The sequence below is a fragment of the Mus caroli genome, unplaced genomic scaffold (assembly GCF_978045245.1).
Source record: "Mus caroli unplaced genomic scaffold, Mus_caroli_1 scaffold_4, whole genome shotgun sequence".
NCBI lineage: Eukaryota > Metazoa > Chordata > Mammalia > Rodentia > Muridae > Mus > Mus caroli.
Genome location: NW_028227259.1, coordinates 21,667,561 through 21,690,567, shown reverse-complemented (window position 1 = coordinate 21,690,567; position 23,007 = coordinate 21,667,561). Strand labels below are relative to the sequence as shown.

General features: G+C 44.1%; 1 long non-coding RNA gene across 1 annotated transcript; it reads left to right on the top strand.

The window, feature by feature from the left end:
- The first annotated feature begins 17,481 nt into the window (after positions 1–17,481).
- LOC147004995 (uncharacterized) lies at positions 17,482–21,569 on the top strand. The gene is made up of 3 exons (XR_015046824.1): positions 17,482–17,958; positions 19,293–19,420; positions 21,364–21,569. It is a non-coding gene; the product is annotated as an uncharacterized LOC147004995 (long non-coding RNA).
- Positions 21,570–23,007: the final 1,438 nt, after the last annotated feature.

Sequence of the window (23,007 nt, the reverse complement as noted above, 5' to 3'; positions counted from 1 at the left end):
CCACTGCTTGACGGCACCATTTTTTTGTACTAGATTTTGTCTTGTTGCTGTGACAAAATACTGAACAAAAGCCACTTAAAGAAAGGGGTTTATTTTGGTCTAAAGTCCAGGAAGTACAGTCTATCAGCAGGGCAGCGGAAGCAGGCAGCAGCTACTCATATCTCGTCCACATTTGGGAAGCAGAGAGTGATGGATACTTGTCTGTTCATCCTTGTTCAGCAGCTCACTGTTTACCCATCCCCAGCTGGCCTAGAACTCACAGAGATCTGTCCACCTCTTTAGTGCTGGCATCAAAGGCACGTGCTACCATGCCCAGCTGAACGTTTCTGCCTTTTGATTAGATGTGACAGTCTCTCATGCAACCCAGCCAGGCCCTGAATTTGCATTGCAGTCAAGGGTGTCTCCACCCAACCTCCTAAGTGTTGCAATTACAGGCATGTACAGCTAGCTATCCCTGGATTTACTCTCTACTATTTTACACACACACACACACACACACACACACAGTGTGTGTGTGTGTGTGTGTGTGTGTGTGTGTATATATATATATATATATATGGTACAGTAGACTTTTGATATATAGCCCCAGTTATTCAGAAGACTGAAGCAAGAGGACATTAAGTTAGAAAACAGCCTGCACTACATAGCAAAGTCAAGAAGAGTTTACACTGTGCAGGGAAATGCAAAATCCCAAGGACCGAATATTTGCCTAGCACTGGCAAGAGCTTGGGTTCCAAATCTGGCACTACCAAAAAAAAAAAAAAAAGACAAAAACAATGAAAAGATACAGTTGGAAAGCATTTCTTCCTCATTTATTATTGTTTTAATCATCTGCAAGTAGAACTTAATATCAAAGAATAGACCTACCAATATTTACTTCCTAGCTAGCATTATTTCTAACAGAACCCAGCTGCAATCTGTTTGTAGAGATAATTCCTGAAGGTAGAACAGTAAAAATACCAATGTCAAGATGTTTAACAAGGCTTCAAGTCGCCAATATATTAGAGCTAGCATAGGATCTTTTCAAGCTGGTTTTGGGCCAGTTAATGGAATAAAGATCATGAAGATAGAAAAGCAACTTGAAGAACCAAATAAGCATTGAGAACACTCTGTATTCCTTTGGTAATGGAATGGCAATGAAATTAAATCTGTGTATCGCTGGACAAAACCATAAATTCCACTTTCTTATTTATATAGAGATCTAGGCTTACATTGCTATTAAGCCTCCAACAGCGGCAGCCAGATGGTGCAGTGTTTTTGAAACAGGCTTTGATAAATCCACAAAGGAGTAATCTTACTCCCCTGTCCCCAGACCGACCATCTTTTCAGATCTTGCATCTAAAATCAAACTTTTGTGCAGGAGGAAGTTGGGAGATATTTCGGATGTAGTTATATTATTAGGAGTACAGTAGATTATTTTGAAGTTTTTAGACAATGAACACTTAGCAGAAACAAATCTGTCATTCGCACCCTTTCATATTAGAAAAATAAAATGACTGGTTATTGCTGTTGTTAACTATTGGAGTGAAAGATCAATAGAATGGCTTCCTTTAGTGTCAGATCCCAAAGAAACCCGGGGCAAGTCTCGCTTGGTCCCTGTTGCTCCGCCCAGCGCTTGTCACCCCGCCCCCTAACCCAAACCTGTCCAACCCAGGGGCGGGGCTTTGCTTCCCTTCCCAATTTCTCTTGCCTTTATAAACCTGCCAGTTCAGGCGTGCGCTCCTTAACTTAGTCTTTGGCTTCTCTCTTGGTCTGCTTGTCCTCTCTCTTCTCTTTCTCTCTCGATCTGCCCCTTTCCCTCCTCGCAATGCCTAGTTCAGTTGGGTCCTTGCAGATGCCTCTGGCTGTGGTCTCCCTCGTATCTACAGCAGTCTTCTCACCGGTACTGTGAACAGCCATGTCCTCATTTCTATTCATTTAGGAAACTCGTTTCAAAGTTGAGTTGTTGCTAAATTCTTACAGCATGCCCTTTAAGTCAGGTGGCTTCAATAGGCACTTGACTCATAGATAATATAAACCAAAAGGTCCAGAAAGGTTTTTAAAAGGCACAGATCAAGACTGTGAAGCAATATATATAGACCAGATACTTTAAGCGATAGCCTAAAGAGATTTTCAAACAAACAAACAAACCTCAGAAGCAATTAGAAATATCTCTCTGAAGTACAGAAAAATTGCCATCTATTTGAGTTGTTGGTTTTTTTTTTTCCTCTATAGGAGTAGTTCATGCCTCTAAAATAAGTAGAAAAAGAAAAACGACAGGAAATTTGAAATTCAAACTTCCAGGCTGCTACTAATACAGTTTCTAATAGGCTTTCAGAGCTGCTTCTAAATTAAATCAAAACAAAACAAAACCCATTGAGTCCAGAGTTTCTCATATTTGGTAAACTATTTGGGAAATTTCACAAACTCTGCAGGCCAAGGGGCTTTGTTTATTCTCAGACTTCAACCTTGCCATTTTGTTTTGCTTCAGCAATTGTTATAAAACTAAGGAGACAGCTGACATAAACCTAGGAGCTCTCTTTTCCAAGAATAGACTACACATACATCCCAGGCAGATAAGGAAAGTCTCTTTCTTCTAAATCCAGGCCCTTGTTACTGTTGAGAAATGTACACCCCCCCCTGCCCCCCACCCCCCACCCCGGTGTGCCTGTGTGCTGCGGACTGCAGTGTCCTGACCGCCTGCATCTCCAGAACACCAGATTATCATACTGTTAGGAGCTGTGCTCTGACAGAGGACAGCTCACACTGAGGCTCACAGTGAGTCACTGAAGGCCACGGATGCTCTAGCAAGAACTTAGGCTCAGCCCCATCAAGCTTGCAATTAGCTCCCAGTTTACAGGAGAGCTTTGAGAACCTGCCAGGTCTCCCTTGTCACAGCTGCTTTTCTGCCCTTTGAGCTGCCCTTCCATGCTGTGAGGACCTACTTCAGACCATCTCCTGCCTCAGTTTGTCTCCTCAGGACTAGGGTGAAGCCCTCAGGACTAGGGTGAAGTTATCCTCTTCTGCTTTTTTACAGACTTGTCTTCCTATTCATCTGTCTTCCAGTAGCGCCCTGTCTGGGACTCTCTGGGATACGTCAGTTGCCCCAGGACTTCTTTAAAGTGTCAGTGTAACACCCAGACTACCACAACTGCTCCTGCTGCTTAGTTGGGTCTCTGAGGATCCTATAATTGTCCAAACCAGATATTTTCCCAAGCCAGTCGGTCCTGCTGGGTGAGTCTCCTTGCAGTGATCTATCACCTGATTCTGGATCCACCCTCTTCCCAGGCTGGTGCTGTTAAAATGTTGACGACGGCAGTAATTAATGCTAATTAAGAGCTTTGTCAAGAACTGTTTTGGGTACTTGATGTACTTAAATTCCTTTAATTACGACTACAATGCAAAGTGAAACTCAGGTGAATTGCTCAAGCTCACCCACACAGAAGCACAGCCGGGACTTGTTCCTAACCTCCAGGCCAAGGGCTCTCCCTGCTCACGTTGCTTCCGCCATGTTACCATATGCAGCACAGTTGAGGGGTGCTTCCCTCAAGGTGCTGACAAATCTTAGCCATGCCGCTTCCCAGCAGACCTTGGAAGAGCTTTATATGCGTACTCTCCATCAGAAAAGCATTTGTGATCTCTGCCTCATACAGTTGGACTGGCTTCACTATTGTGTTAGTTACTTTCCTCTAGTTGTAACAGAGCACTGAACAAAAGCAGCTTGGAGGATGGGTTTATTTTGCTTATTACACTTCTAGGTCACTTCTATCCTTGAGGGAAGTTAGGGCAGGGACTCAAGGCAGGAAAACCTGGAGGCACTGGCTCATGCTCACATTGCTTTTGTACACAACCCAGGCCTATCAGCCTAGGGACGGTGCCACCCACAGTGGGCAAGGCCCTCCCACATTCATCATCAACCAAGGCAATCTCTCACAGTCATGGCCACAGGCCAATCTGATTGAGGCAGTTCTGAAATTGAGGTTCGCTCTTTCCAGGCCACTTGAGGTTGCATCAAGTAACCAATGAGAACTAACCAGGACAACGACCAACAGAAATGCCCTTTTGCCAACTGACAAATGGTGCTGTTTAGTACAGTCGTCTCGTCAGACCTCTCAGGTGAAGACAAGCTTCCCTAGCATCTCAGAAGCCCCACGTTAGAAGACCCTGAATCAAAGCCTTCTCTTCCAGCACTGAGAACTAAAACTAGAGAAGAAATGGCAAAACTACCTTATTAATAATTTGTTCAATTGCTATCATGAAATAGTTGATAAAAGCAACATAAGGAAGGGTTTATTTGAAGTACTTGCCTGGGTAACACAGGAGAGCTGGACCTGGTGGCAGAAGTTTGGGTGAGCAGGCCCCAAAGGTGTGAGCATGGGAGGGCTGGTTCTGGCACTTCCTTATCATAAGGTGGCATGGGAGAGGGGGAGATGCCCTCTCCACTCACCTTGCCACCTGCAGCAGGTGGGAGAGCTGGCCTCTGTGGCAAAGGTTCCAGTGAGCTAGCCCCAAGGACACAAGTGCTGGAGAGCTGGCCCAGTCCCTCACTGGCTGTAGCACTCAGGAGAGCATGGACCCACACCTCACATGGGCAGAACAGTAGAGATGGCCATGGTGGCATGGGTGTGGGTGAGATAGCCCCAAGGGCATGAGAGTGGGAGAGCTGGCCCTGACCCTTGCTGGCTATGGTATTGGATGAGTTAACCAGGGAAGTGCCAGAGAGCTGGCCCTGGTAGTATGGGTGTGGGAGAGTGATGGGCCTGACCAATTCAGCTACCACCCTGGCCCAGATCCAGGCCTCTGAGTTGGTCCACCTCAGTATCTACCTCACCTATGAACTGCTGGAGCATGTGAAGGGGCCAGTCCTACAGATCCAAAGCTGCAGGATCTCCATGACACAGGGCAACCGGATCTCCAAGAAGAGTCCTGATAAGGACCTAGTATTAATGGTATAACAGAAGCCAGAGGCCTTAAAGCACACCAATGAATAATTGCAATGAACATTTGCAGGTAAAGAAGTGTGGACAAAGGGTGTACTGTGGGACATACTGTGACACACTGTGATACACTACAGCTTCCATGACCAAATTTTTGTTTGTTTGTTTGGGTTTTTTTTTTTTGGTTTATTTTTATTTTTTATTTTCTTTGGGGTGGAGATTGCAAGGGTGGAGAACAGGAGACAGGGAGATGAATGGAATTGGGGTATGTGATGTAAAATTCACAAAGAGTCAATAAAAAGTTAAAAAAAAAATAAAAGGGTTATTTCAGCTCATGGTTCCAAGATACAGCTCATCACTGTGGGGCGGGGCTTGTCTGTAGGACCTTTGAAGCAGCCGCTCACATTGCATCGGAAGTCAGAAGCAGCAGAAGATTGCTTGCAGTTTGGGACTCCGGCCCATGGGATTGTGTTATCCACGATTAAAGTGACTCTTCTCAACCCAGTCTAGATGATCTCTCACAGTCTTGCCCAGAGGCTAACCTAGTATAGATATTGCTAAGTTTCAAACTTGAGACAAATGGTGAGGTGGCTATATAACATCGAAGTGGACCTGGCTCCAGGTTCTCCTGGCAGTTCTCAGTTCCTACCTGCTAAAGGTACGGCAAGAATACCCTGCCCTCTACCCCTCAGTAATGGAATCAAAAGCCAGGAGCCTTGCAACCGAGAAGTTGCAAGGTAAAATGTTATTTACAGCCAGATCAGATTTATAAAATCACTATAATAAAAAGCAGTTTTGGAGATCCAGATATGATATCTTTTTTTAAAAAAAGATTTTTTTTTTACATCTTTTTTCTTTTCTTTCTTTCTTTCTTTTTTTTCTTTTGGTTTTTTGAGACAGGGTTTCTCTGTGTAGTCCTGACTGTCCTGGAACTCACTCTGTAGTGCTGGGATTAAAGGCATGCGCCACCACTGCCCAGCTCTTTTCTTTTTCTTTTATTATATTCAATACAATATATATATTTTAAAGATTTATTAATTTATCATATGTAAGTACACTGTAGCTGTCTTCAGACACATTAGAAGAGGGCGTCAGATCTCATTATGGATGGTTGTGAGCCACCATGTGGTTGCTGAGATTTGAACTCAGGACCTTTGGAAGAGTAGTCAGTGCTCTTACCCACTGAGCCATCTCGCCAGCCCCACAATATATATTTTTATACCAATCATAAAAATGATGGACATGTTATTAAATGAACACAAATAGATAAAGTCTTTTTGTTTGATTGTTTTGTTTTTAGTAGAGTTTAAAATCTTGACTCTTACTGTGGTACAAACCCAGAATAAGAACAATTTTTAGACATTGGAGTTCATTGTAATAAGGCTGTACTTCAATGTCCCTCACATCACCAAAGGATTTTTACCTCCATAGTAGCTAAGCTAAGAGTTGACAGTTCTGCTGCGCCAAGGAATGAATTGTAGGCACGATTTTTGGATACAGATTTCCTGCTATGGTCAAAGCTGTTTGGAGATTGTCACCATTCTCAGCCCACAGGAAACAGATTAGATTCATTTAAGAAATGGTGTGTGTATTAAGATGGTATATCCATGAAGTCATTCGTCAACTGTTTCAGTGAACAATGGTTCTGCTTGGAGGGTGGCACAGACATTAGGTGACGGCAAGATTCTGGTTCATTGGCTGTGATGATTTTGAAAAGCACTCATCTCAGAAAAAGAGTAACTTATAAGGTCCTCTTCTTCAAAATTGATAAAATAATTATAAATATCAAGCAAAACTCTTTTGTCTCACTCTTTGCTGTTCTCTCACAAGCCACCTCCCAAATTAATAGTCTACATTTCTTTTGGCTATATAAATAATTTTGAAATATGTAAGCTGTTCTGAAAACATAGTATAGTGTAAAAACATCAAATAGACAATCCTACTAATAGAGAGGCTGAGATAGGAGAAGCATGATTTCAAGACCATTATGTGGCACACAGCAAGACACTGTCATGTACAAACCAGATATAATATCTTTTTTTTAAGAAAAAGATTTATTTATTTACTATATTTACAGTGTTCTGCCTACATGTTTGCTGGTGTTACCAAAAGAGGGCATCAGATCTCATTACGGATGGTTGTGAGCCACCCCGTGGTTGCTGGGATTTGAACTCAGGACCTCTGAGCCATCTCTCCAGCCCCCCCAGATATAATATTTTACGCTTGTAATCCCAGCATTCAGTAAGTAGTGCAGGAGGGTCAAGAATTTGAAGGCCAGACTTGGAGAAATGGCTTAACAGTTAAAAGCACTTCCAGAGGACCAGGATTAGATTCTCAATGCCCACATAGTGACTCACAACCCTCTGTAACTCCAATTCCAGGAAAACTAGTGCTCTCTTCTGTCCTCCTCAGGCACCAGGCACACATGTAGTATACAGATATACATGTAGGCAAAACACCCACACACGTGGGATTTTAAGAATTAAATAATAATAACTTTTAAAGAGTTATTTTATGTATATGACTACACTGTTGCTGTCTTCAGGCACACCAGAAGAGGGCATCAGATCCCATTACAGATGGCTGTGAGCTACCATGTGGTTGCTGGGAATTAAACTCAGGACCTCTGGAAGATCAGTCAGGGCTCTTAACCACTGAGCCATCTCTCCAGCCCCCAATAATAATAGCTTTTAAGCTAGCTTCAGCTACATAGTAAGGTATAATTTTTAAAAAGCACCACAAAACAAAACAAAACAAAACAAGACCTGTTAGCACCCTTTACAGGAGCACTTTTAACACTTTGCTGCGTGCCAGACTGCTCTGGGGAAGCATTGCTGTGAACTATAATCTGTTCCCAATCTGCGCCTCGCAAGAGGTAAGAGAACAAGGATATTCAAGGCGACCCAGACGGAGACGTACAGAACTGGGGTATGGATGAAGCCATCTACTTCTAGGCTCCACAACCCTAACTTGTACTCCACTTCTCCTAGGACATGGGCATGGGAGTTTTTGAAGATGCTCAGAAAGAATGATCTGAAACCTTTTTATCTAGGAAAAAGAGCAAATGCCCAGCAAGCCCTCAGGTTAAAGTTTAGCTACCCACTAAGTGTGGCCCTTGGTGACCCTCTGTGAACTCTGCCAAGTCACTTTGCCCGTTGTGGCCTCTAGGTCACTCTCAGAGTGCTTTATAATCATTTCCATTGCCGAGGTTAAAACGTAGAACACACAAGGTACACAGAAACATGGAAAAGGAACCAAATAAAACTAACAATAAACTTTGGCAATTTTTGATTTTCATTGCATAACTCTCTGCTTGGGAAGAAATGCTCAAAAATCAACAAAAGGGTAAAAAAACAGGATGTAAAACTCAGTTATTATTATGTTTTCAGACGGTTACTGCCAGGCTTAGACTATGTCTGCCAAAAGTAACATTTCTTTCCTACAATCTACACAATTTTGCATTTGCTGGAAATTTGGTAGGATTTTTCAGCATGAAACCGTAGTTTATTTTCTAAAATAAGAATGTCTCAGACATCAAGAGAGAGAAAGAACCTCGGTGGAACTAATGGTCCTGTAGTCCCAGGAAGCTTTGGTTCAGAGATGAGCATCTGATATGGAGGCTCTTTGTTGGACCATGACTGTTTGAGGTATCTGACTGAAGATTTCTGTTCTGTGAACTGGGACCACAACATAGTACCAGGTCACAAAGCCGTAGGAAGGGCCTGGGATGAAGAACTGAACAAAGCTGAGCTCAAATCCGGAGCCAACAGATTCACTGGTGTGATCCTTCTGACCTTCTGCCCTGTCTGTGAAATGAGACAGGAGTACCATTTTGTGGAAGTGTCCGAGGGCCTAGAAGGAGATGAGCCTGGGTGCTCACTGTTGATCTATTTCTAGTACAAGCAATGATTATAATTAATGTCACTGATCAGCAAAGGGTCCAAAGCAGAATAGAAGGATGGACAGATGTGAGTGACAGATGCTAAGAAGAGACAGAGGGAAACCAGGAATGAGCATGGAGTTAGGAGAGAGGGCTCACGTTAGAAAACCATTACTGTAGGTTCATGGCAGCCTGGAGAAAACGTCAGAAGGAAAAGCAAAGCTCACTGGCAAGTTTAGAAACCCTGTTCAGGCTGCGGGTAGACACAGAGAGGAGGTGACAGTGAGGACAGAAGGGCTGGCGAGGAGGGCTAGACCTGACTGCCAACTACTCCCAAGGAGGCTCTAACTCTTGCCTGTGCTAAAACGCTCTGCTTGTGGCCTCCCAGCAAGAGTCCACAGAGGACTCACACTTGGGAACATTAGGCTTTCTCTGTTGTCTGACAGGCAGAAGAAGGTGTTGGGTCTGAGTTCTCACTATTTCTTACAGAGGATCTTTCCTCAATACATCCTGTTTATTAGTCCTTGGGGAAGGAAATGGTGTGTGTGTGTGTGTGAAGGAAATGGTGTGTGTGTAGATTCCTAATGGTGGTATACTGGGGAAAAAAAGGAGAGTGAGTCTTATAGTTGATTTCAGGTGAATCTGAAAAGAATGAAGCCGGGCGTGGTGGCGCACGCCTTTAATACCAGCACTCGGGAGGCAGAGGCAGGTGGATTTCTGAGTTCGAGGCCAGCCTGGTCTACAAAGTGAGTGCCAGGACAGCCAGGGCTACACAGAGAAACCCTGTCTTGGAAAACCACAAAAAAACAAAACAACAACAACAAAAAACAGGAATGAAGTCAAGGTTACCCCTGAGCCCAGACAAAGACAACAATTATAACCATCACTGTATTGGAAACAATCGATGCTTGGCATTCCCACTTCTTTTTAGGGTACCTTTATGTGTGGCAGAGGCTGAAAATTTTAGCACATCTCCCAGGCTTTCTTGCAGTTATGGCTAATGCAAGTCACTCAACTGAAGGTGAGTTTCAGAAGATAGAGGTAAGCAGAAGTCATTAGCCACCTTTCTTGACTTAATTGGTCAAGCTTTGTGTCTATTACTAAGTACCAGAACTGTCTCATGTTCTTGTGCTCCTGGCTACTCTAGCCTCTGGTGCAATTCCCTCCATGCAGCCCTCTCTCCAGGTCCCCTCCCCTGCCGTTCTCTGGTTGCCTTTGAAGATCTTGTATAGGAAATGAGGATAAAGCACAGCATTAGACTGCCTACCCAGTATCCCCAGGTGCTGGCTTCATCCCCAGCATTCCACAGATTGGACACATCTGCTGTTCTAATACTCTGGAGATAGAGACAGAAGAGTCAGATGTCAGGCTATGTAATGTATTTGAGGGCAGCCTGGGGCTACATGAGATCCTGTCTCAAACAAACAAAGAAATCATGACATCAAACAAAACTCATGCCTAAGAGGAGTGAGGTAGAAGAGGAGTCCTGGGCTGGAAGTTATTGAAGGAATGTTGGGCTTAAAAGGCTGTTCTCACAAAGTCCCAGCTGGTATCTATCATCAGGCAAAACTGTAGAACTCCCCTTTCCTTTCACTCAGTTCCTTCCACTGTAACTTTCCACTGCACTGTCTGGGAAGATATTTTTTCAACCTCCACCAACACCTCAGCCTGGAAATCCAAGTTTAGCCAAGCAATGCCTCTCCAGCTCATCAGCCTGCCAGCCCCCAGCACATGTCTCAAACTTCCTGAGTCCATGTGTGCGGTTGAATTGAGCCATGGTGACATTAGTCATGTTTATTGTTGACTGAAAACAAGGATACGTGGTATCCAAGGCCTGACTGGTCTCTGACTACATAGTGGCTCTAATAAGAATATGAAAAGGACCAAAATAGACACTGTGTACACAGCAAAAGTTGATAGGATGAGAGACTAGACTCTTCTTCAGTGGTGAAAAATGGCTTGTCTCCTTTACTGTGGTGAGTATTCTTTTGTTTTGTTTTGACATTTGTTTTGTTTGGGTTTTGATATTTAGCTTAGGGCAACCTCAAACTCACTGTGCAACCCAGGCAACCTTGAACTCATAATCTTCCCACCTCAGTCTCCCAAGTGCTAAGTGTATAAGCATTTATTGTCCGACTCAGCCCTTTAAAACAACCAAGTCAGACCTGGGAAAAGATAACACCTCAGGGGTAGCGCATCGGGTTGGAGTGCCTGAGGTGTAAGCAAGCACAAGGATCCAAGTTCTAGCAACAGAACCACGGGAAAAACTAGGCATGGCCACACAGGCCCTGAGAGGCTGAGGCAGGGGGTTACCAGGGACTGCTGGCTACCAGTCTATCTGAAACAGCATATTCCAGGTTAAGTGACAGATTCTGTTTCAAAGTAGGAGGAAGCCAGTGACAGAGGAAGACCTGATGTCCTGCCCTGGCCTCTGTATGTGGTCACATACAAGTGAGCATCGACACAAACACCCTCACATACCCATGCATGAGGTAGCTCAATTGAGAGAATTATGTTTGATTAGCATGCTCAAACCCCTAGCACTGAAAAAACAAACAAACAAACAAACAAACAAAAGCAACAATAACAAACAGGGTTTGTGGCACACACCTGAAATTGCAACACACATGAAACAAGTAGTAGCCCGTGCCCATAACTGCAGATGCTGCAGATGCACACAGGAGGACCCAGAATGCAAGAGCATCCTTGGCTAACTATCTAATTGGAGGCCAGCCTAGGCTACTTGATACAAGACAAAAAGTCTTATGAAGATACAATTCACATTTCATACAGACTGCACATTTAAAATGGACAGTTACATTACTTTAGTCACAGATGTGGAGCCAGGAACATAAATAATTCCAGAATTTTTGCTGACTTTTTTGTTTGGTTTGGTTTGGTTTGGTTTTTTCGAGACAGGGTTTTTGAGGGAAATGAATTCTGTAACTATTTGCAGTATTCCCTCAAGGGGGTTGTATGCATTAGTTTTCTCATTAGTTTATGATTGCCTGCTAAAGTGATGTAAGGAAGGAAGGGTCTATGTGGCTCAGGGTTTGAAGGAATATGGGCCATGCCTTACTCGGAGTTTCTACTGCTGTGATGAGACACCATGACCGCAGCAACTCTTTTTTCCCCCTTTCCCTTTCTCCCTTTTGCTCCGGGGCCCCACTTGCTCCAGCCCATAGGTTTATATTTGTTTCTCATTATGGATGGTTGTAAGCCACCATACTTCTGGAAGAGCAGTAAGTGCTCTTAACCGCTGAGCCATCTCACCAGCTCATCAGCAACTCTAATAAAGAAAAACATTTAGCCGGGCGTGGTGCATGCCTTTAATCCCAGAACTTGGGAGGCAGAGACAGGCAGATTTCTGAGTTTGAGGCCAGCCTGGTCTACAAAGTGAGTTCCAGGACAGCCAGAGCTATACAGAGAAACCCTATCTCGAAAAAACAAACAAACAATAAAAACAAACAAACAAAAACAAAAGAACAAGAAAAACATTTAATTGGGTCTGGCTTACAGTTTAGAGATTTAGGCCATTTTTGTCATGGTGGAAAACATGGTGACATGCAGGCAGACATGGTGCTGGGGAGGTACCTGAGGTTCTACATCCAGATTGGCAAACAGCAGGAAGAGCCAGTGATACTGGGCCTGGCTTAACTGAGCATGTGAAACCCAAAGCCCACCCCCAAATGACACATTTTCTCCAAAAAGACCACACCTACTCTAACAAGGCCATACCTCCTAATAGTGCCACTCCCTATGGGTCTATGGGGGCCATTTACATTCAGACCACCACAGTCCATTATAGTGAGAACGGGAGAACATGCAGCTGGGACCTTACATCTGGGCAGAGGGAAGAAGTGCTGGAGCATCCTCCTTTCCCTCTTCTCGTTTGGTCCAGGGATATAGCTATTTATATCCTGGGAACAAGCAACAGCCTATTGACACTAACTTCTTGGGGAAAACCAACAGCTTTATGGGCCATACCATGGGAGGGAAGACACACCTGATACTGTAAACCTAGCCAAAAATGTGGCTAGAGGGATCTTGAGCCCTAAAGGAGAACCTACTGCTGCCATCTTAGTAAATTAATACAGATCCCACTGCCTTCTTCTTTTTTTTTTAAAGATTTATTTATTTATTATATGTAAGTACACTGTGGTTGTCTTCAGACACACCAGAAGAGGGCGTCAGATCTTGTTACCACCATATGGTTGCTGGGATTTGAACTCATGACCTTCAGAAGAGCAGTCGGTGCTTTTACCCGTTGAGCCATCTCACCAGCCCCCGCCCCCCGCCCCCCGCCCCCCGACTGCCTTCTAAATTCTCATCCTTTAGCTATAGGTAAGAGCTGCTCTTGCCCCTCATCAAAGAAGCTCCTTTCTGCAGCAGACAGAGCGATTACAGAGAACTACAACTGGTCAGAATGCAAAGAATAAGTGAAATACCCAGCCCACATGGAACACATACAACACTATCTCCAACCAAGGCTCGGGGAACATCTAGGAGCACGCAGAGCTGCTCTGCGCTGACGCTCGCAGGCGCCCGCAGCTCTGCGTGCTCCCACACTGATGCTCACAGGTGCAGCTCCAGGTGCAGGGGATCCGCCACCTCTTCTGACCATGAGGACTCCTGCATGTATACGGAACGCAAAGTAAATAAACAAATACTGTCATAAACACATGTAGTTTGAGAGTTTAAGAATCCTTTGGCAAGTATATGCAGTCATTCAAGGATGTCCGTTTGTAACAAGGCTCTCTAGAGACTTAATAGCATAGAGATTACAGGAGGTTGGCTCATTAGGGAGAGGAACTGCTCAGCTACTTAAATTTAAACCTGAAGGGAAAGAGTAACGGAACTATGCAGGAACAGTGGCAGAAGTGAGAGAAAAGAGAGAAAGGCTTCTGACGGAGACTTGTTCTAAGGCATGAGAGCTGCTCTCAGTGAACAGCTCCCGTGATACCTGAGACCTGTGCAGACAGCTCTGGGCCAGAAGAGCACCCGCTCTCATCTCTTCTCTAAACATGTATACAGTTACTTCAGAGCACGCCCCCACCCCAAAGACCAGCTTGTCTTCTCAGCCCTACACTCAGCCAAAGAGAAATGATGAAATCAAATCACTGACTAGCTATTTAATGAATCTGGTAGACAGCTATTAAGTCCTAGTAAAAGGGAAAAACTAGAATATGGGGATAACCATAACTACATGCCCACCCGGGGACACACATATGACATTTTTCAATCACTAATTGTTGGGGGAAATTCGAAATATCACCTTGCCCCAATAAAAATAACTCATTAAAAAGACAAAAGTTGTAAGTATTGGAAAGGATGTAGAGAAAAAGGAGCCTGTGCACCCTCCGTTGTAAATGAATACAATCCTTCTGGAAATACTATGGCAATTATGGGAAAAACTAAGTTTATTGTACACAAATGGGATTTTAGCACTCAGCAGGTGGGGGCAGGAGGTTCATGAGTTTGAGGCCAGCCTGGGCTATATAGTGAATTCAGGGTATCCTGGGCTACCCTGTCTCAAAGAAGCCAAAAAGGGGGGGGGGAAGAAAAGAAGATAAAATAGAAGTATAGTTTGACCCAGCACTCCCACTACAGTGGGAGGAAGAAGAAATAAAATTGAAAGGAAATAAAATCAGTCTGTTAAAGAAACATGTATATTCCAGGTTCATTGTGCACTGTTGATAAAAGCCAAAAAGACAGAGAAGAACCTAAATGTTCATCAGCTAGTGAAAAGCCAGGCCCCCAAGGACAAGCACCTTGTGATCTCATCCAAGGGGTCTGGAAAAGCTGATGGTGTTTCTCAGAGGCAGGAGGAGAGTGGGCCATGGAGAACCGTTTCATCATAGGTACTGTTACAGTTAGACAGGACCAGGCCTTCTGGTGGCTCCTGCTGCTGCCACACCACAGATAACAATTTTGCACTGTCTCAGAACACTAGAAGAGAAGATGGGGGTAGTTTTTACAATGTAGAAAACAAAGTAATTCAGAAGATAGATGTTTAACCTGATTGATTGTTAGAGATGTATTGAAACATTGCATGGTGTCTCTTAATATATTCAGTTTTTATACTTTCATTCCAGCTAAAATATACTTAATCAGACAAAGAGCAAGCCTCAATATATCTCAGGATCTTAATGAACACACAAAGTGACTTGCTGTTGCCTTTTTCAGCTTAACAGTATTCCACTGTGGTTGTCTTCTACCACTGGGCAATTGTGTTGTTCCTGGTCTCTTGCTATTGTATAAAGTGTGCTCATAGCTTTCAAGCACAAAAGAGAAAACTGAATTAAATCTACTCGGATCCTCCATCCATCCATGTTTTTATAGTTCACTCACTTGCTCGAACTTTGCCCTCTTCTACTTTATGGTTATTCTACTTTGCATAAGGAATATGGCAAGAAGAACTCAGCTGTTCTATTCAGGTGAGACCCATGGGATCTGTTTGGAGGGTGGTGGGAAATCAACAACCTATAGTTCTCTGTCACTACTACTCAGCAGTCTGCTTCCTCTTTCTTTGCCTTGTTAAGGATAATACAAATTATCCAAGCAAGTCATAAGGAGCAAGCCAGTGAGCAGCACCTTTTCATGGCCTCTGCATCAGCTCCTGCCTCCAGGTTCCTGCCCTGCTTGAGTTCCTGTCCTGATTTTCTTCAGTGAACAGCAATGTGGAAGTGCAATAAATCCTTTTCTCTCCAAGGGTGGTCGTGGTATTTCATTACAGTAATAGTAGCCCTAACTAAGACAGAAGTCAACTTTTCCTTTACACACCTCTCGAAGTCAATTTTGTCTTTTTTTTTTTTTTACATTTATTTTGCTTTGAACTCACAAGCTTCTTTTGTTACCGTGGTCACGATTCAATACATATTTACCGGGTTCCAGGTACCATGCCAAAACTGTATAAAAAATATCATGTGATCCTCCCTAATACAGGGTAAGTACTATTATATATGTCGTAAGGAGGAGGGCATCCAGGCTTAGAGAAGTTTAGTAACATGCCCGGGGTTGAACATTTAACAAGGGCAGATATAGTCCAAGAGATCACAGCGGTGCAGTAGGAAAGTCTCTGGCATGATTAGTAAACCACAGCTAGAATAATAACCAGCTCAGAGCTTTTACTTGGTGTTTCTTGTGTGCCAAGCATCATGTTGCTTTATGCATATTATTAGGATCTGTAAAGATTCTCCCTCACTCCTGACAGTTCCTCCATGTGGAAGAACTTCTGCTCCAGCATTTCTGACTTCTTCTACTCTGAATTATTGCTTCCCCAGGAAGAAGAATCAGGCTGGGAGAGGAGTGATTTCTTAATGGTGATTTGAGGAGAGGACTAGGAGCCTGTATCTCAGACTCCCTTCATCAGGTAGCAGCCAAACCCTTCTCCCGAGGCCTACAGAACAGAGTGAATTCCTGGGGTGGTATGGTGGGGAGAGGAGAAGAAAGAGAGGAAGGGAGGAAGGGAGAAAGCTGAAGCACACAAAATCCCAAGACTGGGAAACAAAATGAGTGACAAAGAAATCATACAAGCGGCTTCTAGTCCCAAGTGTTCCTTCTGCTCTGAGGGGAGGAAGTGGGGCTCATCAAGGTGGTAGAGGTAGATTTGGTATCCATGAGATGGTCCTGTGAAATCTGAGGAAGACAAGTGCACACACACAATTTAACAAGGAGGAAATGGACAGAGGGTCTCATAATAAACTTAAATTAGAAGAAGAGAAACCCGAGAAAGAGGAGAAGCTTGTGGATGAAGATACAGGAGACTCACAAGCTGGTACTTAACCAATGAAGGAGATGCTGTCGAAGACCTGCTAAGACCCAACTAATAACATGACCAAATGAAATCATTCTTTGATAGTATTGCTTATGATGATACTGGAGAAAGGAGCCCGAGCTGGGCTGAAGAAAGCTTAGATGCTGAAATGTTCAGAACCCCAATTTGTCCAAATGGTGGCCATGGAGCTACCAAGGCAGAGAAGTGTTGGCTTTCATGTGGCAGGGTACGTGGTAGTGGCCGAGGAGGGACCATCACTGCCCCTCAAGTGGATTCAGAGGCGTCATGGAGCAGAGAGTGCAGACTTTGAATATAGGAAAGATAAGGTCACCTCCTAGTCTACAGACAAGTTCCAGTCTCTGTATTCTTCTCATTCTGTTTGGAGAAGCTATAATATGAGGTAGCTTAGTACAGCAGTTAGGGTGCTGGGTGGTAGACAGCTTTGTCAGTCAGCTATATACACACCAGTAAATAAACATTTTATATAGTTGTAAAATTTCATTATATTCTGTTGCCAAAGAAACATTAAGAACTTTGTATAGCTTTTTAAAAAGCAACTACGTTTCTTGCAGAGAATAACTTTTAAAGTTTAAAAGAAAGGGGTGTGTGTGTGTGTGTGTGTGTGTGTGTCCTGGCTGTCTGATCTTGGCAGTTCTTTCCTGTTCAAGTATACTAACTGCGAGTCAATGATGACTAGGCTTTGACAGCGTCCTCTTGGCTTCCTCTGCGTCATCGAAGCCATTTGAAGGCTGACTTTTCCCCTGGTAGAGCTAGGCCCAGTCCCTAGGGGACACAGCCATTTGAAACTCCCTGTGGTTTGAATGGGCTGGCCCAGCTGGCAGAGGTCTGCAGCTGTGTTGCCTTTGGTTGCGTGGCAACACAGCACCTCACCCATCTTCTGTTCTCAGAGCTGAGGATCAACACTGCAGAAGCCCTGTCTGCTCTTGCTGTCTCACAAGGACCGGAAGAGGATGAAACACCAGTCAGTACCCGGGGAATTGCAACGGAAAAATATTTTTTCATTTCGGTCAAGTCGCCATCGGGAAATCATTCAGACTCAATATTGAGACTGATACAGGGCGGTGAGTGGTATTTCTTGAGCAGGCTTTTCTGCTTGCAGAGAAATGCCCGCCCTTTGAGAACAATCAGCACCATTCAGCCTGGCAGGGTTGACGGAGTTTGGGGCAGGCCGTTGATAGGTTTCATCTGCTTCTGAAACTCTGTGGTTTCGTACAGGAACACTGAAAAAGAGACTAGAAACAGGAAGTGGAAAAAACCATTTCTACCTAATGGAAACTACCTTTCGTTCACCTGCACCTGCATCCCTGTTAAACATCATTTAAATTAGCGCAGATATCTACTTTTCTAGGGACTATCCCCAGATGGTATGTACCCTAGAGGGGCTTTGCCTCTGATCTGGAATCTTCCTGTCACCATAACAAATCTCTCATTCTCTTTTTGCATTCCTCAGAAAAGAAACAGCTTGCCCATTGCCGGGAGGAATTAAGATCAGAGTCAGGGCAAAGTTCTAAACCAGTCTCTCTCTCTCTCTCTCTCTCTCTCTCTCTCTCTCTCTCTCTCTCTCTCTCTCTCCCTCCCTCCCTCCCTCGCTCCATTTTATTTATTTATTTATTTATTTATTTATTTATTTATTGGCAGGGGTCTCTGTAACGTAGCCTGGAACTCAGCCACACAACTGAGGATGGCCCTGAACTTGTGTGGTCCTCCTGACTTCCCTTCCTAAGTGCTGGGATTACAGGGATGCCCTTGTGTCACCATGCCCAGCTCAGAAGTTCTCTTAGTGTAATTGTTGAGTAGCTCCTGAATAGTAAGGAACTGAGATGTAGTTGCCTTTGGTCAAGGAGGGGTCAGAGACAAGAGGAGTAAGATGATGACGGTTGGAAGGTCTATGTCCGAGTGCACCAGAGGGAGCAACGAGGGCAGCCAGGCTCAGAACTCCTTTTCCCTCTGGTCCTTGCCTGCATAGACCCTGCTAGTGCTAGCAGATACTTTCTCACTAAGGTGGGGGAGGGTGGCTGAGACGCTTGATGGCACTGTGCCCAGAACAGAAAATGTGGTTGTTGGCAACTATATCAAAGGGCAAGGCTCTGCTCATTTAGAAACCTTTCCACCTCTGCTTACCAGACCCCATAACCTCGCATGCCCAAGGCCCACGGAAACTTTGGAACAATAGGCTTTGCCCCTCCTGTCACCATGTGTGCCAGTTATTTATTCATTTATTTAATTTTTCATTTTGAAGACAGGATATGTCTTTTAACGTATGTGAGTTCAAATCCCAGCACCTACATGATGGCTAACAGGTATCTCTAACTCCAGTTTGAGGGGATTTGATACCCTCTTCTGGCCTCCTCTGCTAATGGACAAATGTGGCTTAGACATAAGAGCTTGCAAAAAAACTCATCCACATAAAATAAAAATAAGTCTTTGAAAAAAATGTTTTTATTCACTTATGTGTATGAGTGTTTTGCTTACTTGCATGACTGAGCAACACATGTATTACCAGATGCCCGGAAAGGTCAGATGAGGGCATTAGATTCCCTGGTACTGAGTGCCACCATGTGGATGCTGAGAATGGAGCCTATGCCTCTGCAAGAGCAGCCAGCACTCTTAAGCACTAAGTACCTCTGCAGGTCCCCACCTTCAATTAAAAAAAAATTACTTTTATTTATATGTGTGTTTGTGTGTGTGTCTGATACAGATGCTGAGATCCAAAGTCCAGGTCTCTGCTACAGCAGTACTCTGGTACACTGAACTCTGATACAGTTCTTCAGTACAGAGCCATCTCTAGCCTCTCTGACTTGGTTGTCTGTGTCTGCAGGACCTCAGGTAAGCAGGTGGCTTCACCTCTGAGGCTCTGAGCATTGTCTCTGTAGAAAGCAGCATTGCTCCGTGGGCTGTACCAAGGATTAGGATGCTGAATCCAGGGCAGGACCACCTAAACAGGCCTGGGGGAAGCTACTGTGGCCTGATAATCATTCTGAGCTGAAGGCATCTAAATCCCCCATCAGCCTGAAAATGGAGCCCCTTGAAGAACTCAACTCCTCATTGAACTCCCTTCATTGTTTTATTAGACAAAGGAGAAAGAGGCAATTCTTTTTTTTTTTTTTCATTTTTACATCAAATATTTTATTTTTTTCCATTTGCCTAAGAATTTTATTTTTTTTAATTGGGTATTTTCTTCATTTACATTTCAAATGCTATCCCAAAAGTCCCCCATAACGCCCCCTCCCCCAAAGAGGCAATTCTAAGGATGCTGATGGCTTCCTTACTTTTCTTTGGAGTCTTCTCTGTCTTCAGAAGGGCTTCCTGAAGCATTGCCACAGCCTCCTTCTCTTTCCAAACACAGAACTAAAACTCCTTTCCTGGAAGAGTTTTCAGAGTCTCAGGTGGGTCAACTCCTGGCCAACCCCACATGGCTGACCAGCTACCCCACCTAGCTGTTGACTCTTTGCAGCCTGGATGCGGTTCCTATCATGACCAGGGACTCTCAGAGGACTTTGCCCTTGGAAACCTGTGGCCTCTGATTTGAAGTGGGCCTTTCTTTGGAGGCCCTTGTGTTTCTCAGGGCTCCAGCATTCGTTGCTTCCAGAAAGTATCACAAGCCAGGAGGGTGGTGGGCATATGTAGTCCCAGCTATCAGGGAGGCTGGAGCAGGAGAGTGGCTTGAGGTAAGGAGTTTAGGTTGATGTGGGGACTATAGCAAGACCCTGTACAAAACATTGGAAATGAATTATCTCATGGTTCTGGAGGCTAAGAGCTTAAAATTCCAAGTTTCAGCAGGGTTGAGGGTAAATATGCTTCAGAATTCTCTTCTAGTTTACTACTCCTTGGGATATAGATGGCCGTGTGTGTGTTCATATCTTTCCCACAAATGTATATCTTTGTGTCTGACTGTTCCTCTTCTTATGTGATCGGTAGTCAAATTGAATTGGCATATGCTCGATTACCTTTGTAAAAAGACTATTTTCAAATGTTAACTAGGGGGTAGTGTTTCAATAAATGGACAACCCACGACAACAGCCTAAACACAGGTATGCAGCCTTCTCTCGCTCCTAGGAGTCTGGGTGAATGGACCCTAAGTCCCACAGAGTGATGCCTCAAGTGCATAGGGGCTGGAGCTTGCAGGGAAATTGTCAGGTGATAGCCTACAGGGCCAGTTGAAACAGAATCTCCTGGGGCTGCAAGCAGAAGAGTGACTACTAAAATCCAGACTCAGTCCTTTAAAAACTGGTATTCAGCAGGTGAGAGAAGACTTTAACTATTTAACTAGGCATTAGAACACACGTGGCAGATATATATATATATATATATATATATATATATATATGAGAGAGAGACTTAAGTTATGTGCAAGAGTATTTTATTTTTTTGTGTGTACTTCTTTCTTTTTTTTTTTTTTTTTTTTTTTTGGTTTTTCGAGACAGGGTTTCTCTGTGTAGCCCTGGCTGTCCTGGCACTCACTTTGTAGACCAGGCTGGCCTTGAACTCAGAAATCCGCCTGCCTCTGCCTCCCGAGTGCTGGGATTAAAGGCGTGCGCCACCACGCCCGGCTTATAAATTTTATCTTTTTTTTTTTTTTTTGTTTGTTTTTTTTTTTTTTGTTTTTTCGAGACAGGGTTTCTCTGTATAGTCCTGGCTGTCCTGGAACTCACTTTGTAGACCAGGCTGGCCTTGAACTCAGAAATCCGCCTGCCTCTGCCTCCCGAGTGCTGGGATTAAAGGCGTACTTCTTTCTTTAATTTGTGTAATTTTCAAACTTTTTTTATTAGCTTGTACCCGCCCCCCAGCCTTGAGCAGCCCACCTAGAGGGTGGAGTCTTCTGACCTTGGTGAAGTCTATTGTCTGCTGAATCTGCAGCTTCCTGTAAGAAGCCACTACCTGCTGAGCAGCTGAGTTTTTCTTCCAGATGAGATTCTGGCAAAGTAGGGGATGGGTTCCCCCCCCCCTTTAAATTCAGATCCTAGAATTAAAACATTGAGCCTTGATCAGAGAACTATGTCTTGGCTCATTATTTCTCTCGACGTCCTTCCCATCCATCCCCAGCTTTCCTTTCAGGAACCCAGTGACTTGTGGCCACTGGTGGCTACATTAGATATTTTCTCTATTTACATTTCAAATGTTATCACCTTTCCTGGTTTCCCCTCCCCAACCCCCCTATTCCATGCCCCCTGCCCTTGCTCACCAACCCACCCACTCCTGCTTCCCTGTCCTGGCATTCCTTTACACTGGGGCATCCAGCCTTCTCAGGACCAAGGGCCTCTCCTCCCATTGATGATCAACTGGGCAATCCTCTGCTACATATGCAGCTGGAGCCATGAGTCCCACCATGTGTACTCTTTGGTTGGTGATTTAGTCTCTGGGAGCTCTGTGGGGGTCTGGTTGGTTTGTATTGTTGTTCCTCCTATAGGGCTGCAAACTCCTTCAGTTCCTTTGGTCCTTTCTCTAGCTTCTTCATTGGGGACCTTGGGCTCAGTCCAATAGTTGACTGTGAGCACCCACCTCTGTATTTGTCAGGCACTGGCAGAGCTTCTCAGGAGGCAGGCTCCTGTTGGCAAGTACTTGTTGGCATCCATAATACTGTCTGCATTTGGTGACTGAATATGGGATGGATCCCCAGGTGGGGCAGTCTCTGGATGGCCTTTCCTTCAGTCTCTGCTCCACACTTTGTCTTTGTATCTCCTTCCATGGGTATTTTGTTTCCCCTTCTAAGAACGACCAAAGTATCCATACTTGGTCTTCCTTCTTCTTGAGCTTCATTTGGTCTGTGAATTGTATCTTGGGTTTTCCAAGCTTCTGGGCTAATATCCACTTATCAGTGAGTGCATACCATATGTGTTCTTTGGTGATTGAGTTACTTCACTCAGGATGATATTTTCTAGTTCCATCAATTTGCCTAAGAATCTCATGAATTCATCATTTTTAATAGACTAGTACTCTATTGTGTAAATGTTCCACATTTTCTGTATTCATTTCTCTGTTGGGGGACATCTGGGTTCTTTCTAGCTTCTGACTATTATAAATAAGGCTGCTATGAACCTTATAGTATAGCATGTGTCCTTATTACATGTTGGAACATGTTCTGGATATATGCCTAGGAGTGGTATTACTGGGTCCTCAGGTAGTACTATGTCCAATTTTCTGAGGACAAAAATGATTTCCAGAGTGGTGGTACCAGCTTTCAATCCCACCAGCAATGGAGGAGTGTTCCTCTTTCTCCACATCTTCATCAGCATCTGTTGTCACCTGAGTTGTTGATCTTAGCCATACTGACTGGTGTGAAGTGGAATCTCAGGGTTGTTTTGATTTGCATTTCCTTGACGACTAAGGATGTTGAACATTTCTTTAGGTGCTTCTCAGCCATTCGGTATGAATCCATTTGGTTCATAGCGTCTGTTAGTTTCACTGTGTCTCTG